A 7,827-nucleotide genomic window follows, 5' to 3' on the forward strand; every position below is an offset into this window, starting at 1 on the left:
TCCCTACTCATGGCAGGGAGGTTGGGACTAGATAATCTTTAAGGTCCATTCCAACCCCTTAACATTCCATGATTCTATGATTCTCATTGGAAAGCACTAGGCATACATCTAGTTATGGATAATCCATTTAAAATTAGGCAGTGAAAAGCACCTGTTACCTAAATTGCAGTATGCATCGTATAGTTTTATTTTTAACTCTAAACGCTGCCTGGAAAAAAGCTGTATTTGCTGGTAAAAATTTTTTTTGCCACCTTCATTTAAGAAATTTACAACTCTAAGCAAGTCATTGCCATCCGGCTTGCTGCCAAAAGGCCCTGGAGGGACTCTTCTATTCTCCTATCAATAATAGTGAAAGGCTATTTTAGGAACATTAATAACCCTGCCAGTGTGAACTACTGACTACATATATAATAACTGTCTAAAGATGGTTTATAGCCTCCTCTTTTCTGAATACTCAAACCGGAAAGGATCTGAATTGTATCTTGCTAAATAGCCAGCTTTTAGGTAGCCAACTCTAGGAATGCAGTTCACTCTGCTGAGTTTCCTGTGTGTTGACCAGGGAGCCAGGGGCAGCTATAGGTACCCAAATACCCAGTAGCGAGAGGGTCAATGAAACCATGCAGCAGGAAACAGGTGACGATTGAATCTGAAATGTTCCTTATCTTCTAAACCTTGGTATCATTCACACACTTGGGTTAGGTACCTTGTGAAACTTGGAATGACCTCAAGCTGGGACAGAATGAGGAAGTGATATCCTATTTGTCTTCAAAAGCTGAGTAGCTCTACAAATTTCACAGGCCTGTAGGGAGAAAAAGCAAGAGGAAAGATGACCACAGCTCACAGTAGGGTGTGCATTAGCAAAGGGGAGAATGGTATCTGGTCTCCAGGGTAAGCTTAGGTATTTAACATTAAATAGCTCTTCAAGAAAGGAGTCCACAAATTCCCCATTTTTATTCTGCCTTGGTAGAGGTTGATGAAGACTGTGTGGGCTGAAGTACCTGCTTTATTTTCCTCGGAGCAGGACTTTGAAGCAGGCTGTGCAAAGCGTGGTCAGTTGGTATTCTTTGTTCCTCCAGGCACAGAGCAGTGAGGTTGCAGATGGGAGCACTTGTGCATGTAGACAGTTATGTGGTTGTCTATTCATGTTCAGAAGACATTGGGCTCTTTTCTGGTCTCAGACTAGGGATGCTTCTGCATCCAGCTTAGACCAAAATCAAAAAATCTTTGATATTAGGAGGGTTCTTCAGTTGTTACTCTTAAATAAGAAAAAGAGAAAACTAATATAATCAGACTAAATGTGTGGGTGCCACATAAACTTACTCCTTACAAAAGATATGATGTGAAAGACCAAATCTACAAGTTCTTTTCAAGCAAGAGAAAAACAGCTTGGTGATAAACTTTGCTCACGGTTTTCATACGATCATGAATGGTTTGGGTTTGAAGGGACCTTAAATATCATCTAGTTCCAGCCCCTCTGCCATGGGCAGGGAACCCTCCACTAGACCAGCTTAGTCAGAGACAGAAATGGCTCTGAGTTTCTCAGGTTGCTCAGAGAAACAGCATGCCAAATGGAGGTTGGCACTCCACCAACATTGCTCCTTCTACAGCTTTATTATCTGGGCCACCCATGGTGCTGGAGTTCTTATCTGCAGACAAAAGACACCATTATGGTTAGAGCTAGGGTTCAGAGAATCAGAAAGTCAAAGCTCTAAGGACACTGGGTCTGGGAAAGGCATACAAAGGGGAGCATAGCACTGCACCAACATTGCTCCTTTAAGTCTTGGCCAACCATGGTACTTGGTACTTTAAGTCTTGGTACACTCATGGGGATCTCAGCCTCAGCTCATAGCAGTGATTAATGTTAGGGTTCAGAAACCCACAAAACCTACAGCTCCCGAGACACTGTTACTGGAGAACACATGCCAAGGGGAGCTCAGCATTGTACCAACATTTCTCCTTCCACATTTTTTAGATATGGGCCACCAATGGTGATGGGCACCTCTGACTAAGCTCATAGTGGCCATTACAATTAGGGTTAGGGTTCAGAGGTCCAACAAGCCTACAGATCCAGGGACACTTGGGCTGGAAAAATCCCCTTTTCTGAGACTTCTATATAATGAATTACAGATCATAAAAATCCCAAGAACATGTGACTTTGCATTAAATCCTCTAGTACTTCTAGATCTTTGTGATCAGTAGAAACACGATTTCCTGACACAAATTGCATTTCATGACAGAAAGATATACTACTGTTCCCTGTAATTTGTTAGCATACCATATGCATTATCTCAGGCCTGAAAAAGCTGCAAGCCATTTTCTTTTCACTCTGCTTGATTTCACTTTTGTTGTTTTAAGTTGGGGGTTTTTTTTGCCTTTTTTCCTCCCTCTTCAGTGAGGAAATTTCTTCACTTGAATCATATGAAGTAAAGGAAAAGTCAATAGCTCAAATTACAAGTAATGGGAGCCATTGATTTAGTTATATAATTCATAAACTGAATTAGCAACTGAACAGAAATATCCCTGGCATTGTGGCACAGGTGAGTGTATAACTCATTGAGGCAGAGATTATGCTGATTGCATAAATCCTTGAAGGTCACATAGCTCACAATGGATATTTTTTTTCCTTTTGATTTCCTTTCTGTCACACAAGACTGAGGACAGTCTATCCCAGAAAGGATGCCTTGATAGTCAGAGATGCTAAAGTCATGTGGATCTAGTAATCAAATATTCACTTGAAGAACTAAATCTATTTAATTTCATAATCTCAGACAAGACAGATTTTGTGGGCTTGTGTATGTTTAACACAAAAAGATCAATAACTCTATCCAATATTTGAGGCTAGTGCAATGTGAGTATTGTACAATGCTGGTGGCACTACACAATGGCTTCTTTATGTCACTGTAGAGAGAGGGAATCCTCTCACTGACTTTGACTGTCTGAAATTTACTTAATTGATCTCCTTTGAACTCTATCTATCATCAATGTGAGAGACATATTTCCAAAGAGCAGTTCCTCTGACCTATATGAGATTTGATTTAGGATGTGATAAATCATTATCTGAATGTACATATTTCTCTGTATTGAATAGAGAGGGACTACGGACAACTAAATTAAAGTCTTAGATTTCTGTGTTAAATTTATGTAAAAGCCAACACTAATCAGGTTTTTATTACCTTCCATATAACAGTTACTAAATTTTTAATTTTTTATTAATTCTGGTAAAATACTGGTCAATTTCTTAATGCCAGGAATAGTAAAAGTCTATATTGTAAAAGTTTTAAAAGCTAATAATTCCTATAATCAGGTCTTGTTTTAATTAAATTTTGCAAGCTTGCTTGAAAAATTAAAGTAATTTAGAGAGTCACAAGTTTCCTCTATAAAGAGCAATAGAAGGTTGCCAGCATCACATATTCATCTAGGTAATCTCAAACTTGATTTCCCTTTCCCCCTCCATTTGCCCAATGCTGAAGTAAAACTTACTAGTTTGTAGTTCTGGATCACTGCCAATGCAGTTCTTAAGGACAATCACAGTACTTTCCATCTTCCAGTACTCCCTGATAGGGGCCCTCTGGTGGTCTAGTGGTTAGGATGCGGCGCTTTCACCGCCGCGGCCCGGGTTCGATTCCCTGTCAGAGAAAAAGTCCCCCGGGTAGATGGAGCTCGTTAGCCCTGTAAGGCCATCCATCTAAGAGAAGGTCACTCTATACAAACCTACGTCCTGAGGACCTCACTGCCACCGTCCAAGCTTGCTCGGCCCCGGCAGATGAACCTTAGGATTAAAGGGTGGGCTCAGCTCAGCGCACACTGTGTCTCACCTAAAAAATCCACTGCGCAGGCTCGAAGGGTAAAGACCCTTCCTAAATCTTCGTTCGCGAAGACTGGCCATACTATACTACTCCCTGATAATAGCAGATTAAAGTAAGGTTTTGGGTTTTTTTCTCCTGGAACTTTCTGGAGTCTTTCATCTGGCTTTCAAACCTTGCAGCTGTTAATCAATTTGTTTTAGCACTTCACTGTTAACCTGTTCTCTGACATTGCCTGTATATTACTTGTATGAGTCTGAAGAATATATTTTACCAATCCATTCTGAGACTAAACTCAGCATAAAGAAATTGCTGTATTGCTTTATAATCCCCTCTGTCGAGCAGCCATCAAAAGAGAGGCAAAGTGAAAGAAGGTCAGTGGAAAAGTTGTTAATCTGTAAAAAACTAAGGATTTTTTTTTCTTTTAACATGCACAATGGTGGTCTCTAGATTGAATATTGCCATTAAGAGACAATATCTAACTTTGTAACAACTTTGTGAAAACATCAGCTTGATGTTCATTAAGATTCAACAAAGCAAATATATTATAGGTATTTTAGAAAAGGAATAGAGAAGAACCCATCAACTTATATCATTTTAAAAATATATTTTATGCTCACATCTTAAATACTACACATAATCTGGTTTTCCTGTCTCAGAATGTCTATATAAAAAAAGCAGAGAGGATCATAAAGATGACTGAAGCATAGGCCAAGACCGGGAAAAAGTTGTCTGGGGGAGGCAGGGATAACGATAACATATAATGAAAGTCTTTTCAGATTTTATGGATCCTGAGTGTCATGCAGAAAATCAAGAAAGGCTTAGAAAATTCAGCTGATTCCAACAGGGGATGGGTTCAAAACCAACATGCTCCACATGGTGTGTAGTTTAGGTGCTAATTCCTTCTCATGGGTTATTATAGATGATAAATTTTACATGTTCATGAAACATCTCAAAAATCCTATAATATTTATCGAATATAAAGAAGCCAGATAAAAGGCTTTCTCACTCAGGAAGTCCTCAAGTTACAAATTGCTGGAGGCTGGGAAGAAGCTTTGGGTAAGCTGCAGGCTTGCTGTGCCCTGATGGTTCTCTGTTGTTGGGCACTATTGACAACAGGCCAATACTTGTATCTACAATCCAAGTATTTACAACTTTTTTTCCCTCAAGTGCAACCAGTGTGGTTATTATACACAGTTTTTCTATTTCTGTATTTCAAAGGTATCATAAAAATATTTATTTTTCCTCCCCACCCCCCAGATTTCTTTTCATTCGCAACTTACATTTTCATTTTTCTATCATTTACCTGAGTTACCATTCCATTATTTTTTCTAGTAAGGATATCCACTTGACTTGAGACTTTTGTCATGATTGGCCTCAATCATCCTTTCCCCCACTACAGTCTGTATTTTTTACCTTCTTCTGTCAAAGAGTGTTTTCCTATCTGTGTTGTAATGAAGAGAAAATAAGACACTTGCTGATCAATTTGCTCTGTTTGTGCCACAGAACTTAAAAGTTCTTTCCAGCTTTTTATAAATTAAAGACTATGTGACTCCACAGGAATGTTTCTACTTTGTTCAAAGCCTTTGTTTTATTGCTTTATAAAAGAACAATCATTGAAAACAAACAAAAAGCTGCCAATCAACTCCCACACTGACCACAGTTGCAGGGCTGGGTGTTTAAAGATATTTTTGCATTCTCAATGAGATTCTTTTCAGAACTAATTAGTGAAATCGATATCAACTCATTTCACTAAATGTCTTCTCCTTAAAATTATCTTCCACATTGTAGAATTAAGTGTTTGCTTAAGATAAGATATAGTAAAGTGCTAAACAAAGGAAAGCATGTCAACAATCTCTAACAAAGGGATGTGCCATGGAGTTTTCAGGATGTTCTTAGCAGGGAAATAATTTCAGCTGCTTGAGAAAAAAAATTAATATAGGTGTTTGCAGTGGAAAAGCACTTAGAAATTTAATTTTTTAGAAATGGTATATTTTTGAGCTTTAGAATCCAAGAATATTGAAATACTTAGACATTTTTTGGCTTATAATACACTTTTGTGGAAATTAATGTTCAAGATCATAGCAGCATAGGATAAGTCAAATTGGGAGGGATCTCAAGAGGCCTCTATTCCAGCCTTCTGCTGAAAGCATGATCAGCCATGAGATCACACTAGGTTCTTGAGCTATTTGTCCAGTTGGATCTTGAAAACCTCCAAAGATGCACAACCTCATTAGTACCAATGCTTGACTGTCCTTGTGTTTGTTTTTTTTCCTTATTTTCAGTCTGAACTTCTCCTGGTTCAACTCCTGAGACATGGGCTCGGTCTCTTGCCGCACACACCACTGTGAACAGTATGGCTCCATAGGCACCTCAAAGTTACTGATAATCTGCTGTTATCTCCCAGAGCCATCTCTTCTCCAGATTGAATACATTCAGTTCCCTCAGCCTCCCATTATAACTGCTCAGCCCCATGACCACCTTGGTGGTTTTATTTTTTCAACAAAGGTTTGATAAAATATTGAATATCCCCAAAGATTATGAATGAACCAGGAACCAAACTTATTCAGGCTCATATTAATAAGCTACTTAAAATTTTTCACATTATCTATAGCAGTAGCCAGCAGATAAAAAATTGCAGTGCATATCTAGGAAAGTAGTATTTTAAAAATAATTCAAATAAGCAAGACAGCCTGTGGTCATCTTTACATTTTATTCTTTTTCTCTGAACAAATCCCATACCCCTCTCAAACTCTGCCTTAGCACCTGCTTTTCCCCTCATACCTTCCTATACAGACATCAGTTTCAAATAAACACTATGCATATCAATATGCATTCTTCAGTGTGCTGCAGAGCTTCATTCTGTCATACTGTTGTAGTAATGAAAACAACAGGGATGTCTGGACTGGCATCAGCTGTGTGGCTGTGTTCATACATGCAGCCCTGATTACTCAGCTCTGGTGTGAAGAACCACAGCTTTCATGTGCTGTAAAGCCCCATGTGAAGCCCTGAGAACCTGCTGTGGTTTCTGCACATCCACCCTGCCACAGGTGTGCTGCTATCAAAGTGTGAGCACGGTGGATGTCTTGAATACAGCCATGTGTGCTGAAATTACACTTATAACTTCTGGAGGAAAGTGATTTTAACTTGAGAAGAACCATGACTTTTTGTCATACCCAACTTCTGTAGAACATAATGTGTGTTTATTGAACTGCACTTCCTACCAAAGTGTAAGTCATAGGCTACACCTGTGAGTCTGCTGTGACTGTAAAGACAATTACTCCTACTGTGATATTTGGTTAAAGTTTGAACTTCAAGCTGTCTTGGATGGGATCAAGATGGATGAGGTCTGTACCTTCAGACTCACAAAATTGGATGTATGATACTTTCATGATTTTTTCTCACCTATTTTTTTAAATTTTTTTTTACATGGGATACTGCCAGACCTATCTATCCAACATAATATAGTACAAGTTGACAAGCTGCAACACTACAATACTAGCACTGCAACAGTAATTTGAACTTGCAGGAGTACATCAATGATTACAGACTTTTTTATTAATAGTATATTTTTTACCATTTATACCTTAGAAGCCTGAATCACAGCTTCCCCATTCATCAGGAAAATGAACACAGTACCAAAGAATAAGGAAATTACTGCTTTTACTAGGGATGCACAGAAATTTCAGCATAATAGATTTGGTCAGAAAACATTATTTACTGAAATCAGATGTGCAAACAAGAAAAGATCAGGTTTTTATTTTTTTAACATTTTTGTTCCCATTGTATATTTAATCTACAGATTATTCTACATCAGCCAAAGAGCCTGAGGTTTATGCAGTGTGATCCCTTGTATTAGGCTATTGCTATACAAACTGTCAGGTCTGTGGTGCTAGTAGTCTTCCAAATAATCAAAGATTTGTAGAATGATTTGGGTTGGAAGGTGTCTCTGGGGATTATGTGGTCTAATTTGCTGGTCAAAGTGGGTTTCTCAGTGCCTTGTCCATGGCTAATCCTCTGGCAT

At 38.6% G+C, this 7,827-nt stretch overlaps 1 long non-coding RNA gene across 1 annotated transcript; it reads right to left on the reverse strand.

The window, feature by feature from the left end:
- Positions 1-225: 225 nt before the first annotated feature.
- Positions 226-5,243, reverse strand: LOC116784533. Its single transcript, XR_004356116.1, has 3 exons — positions 5,110-5,243; positions 4,078-4,198; positions 226-1,646 (listed from the first exon to the last, which is right to left on the reverse strand). It is a non-coding gene; the product is annotated as an uncharacterized LOC116784533 (long non-coding RNA).
- Positions 5,244-7,827: the final 2,584 nt, after the last annotated feature.

The sequence above is a fragment of the Chiroxiphia lanceolata genome, chromosome 3 (genome assembly GCF_009829145.1).
Source record: "Chiroxiphia lanceolata isolate bChiLan1 chromosome 3, bChiLan1.pri, whole genome shotgun sequence".
Classification (NCBI taxonomy): domain Eukaryota; kingdom Metazoa; phylum Chordata; class Aves; order Passeriformes; family Pipridae; genus Chiroxiphia; species Chiroxiphia lanceolata.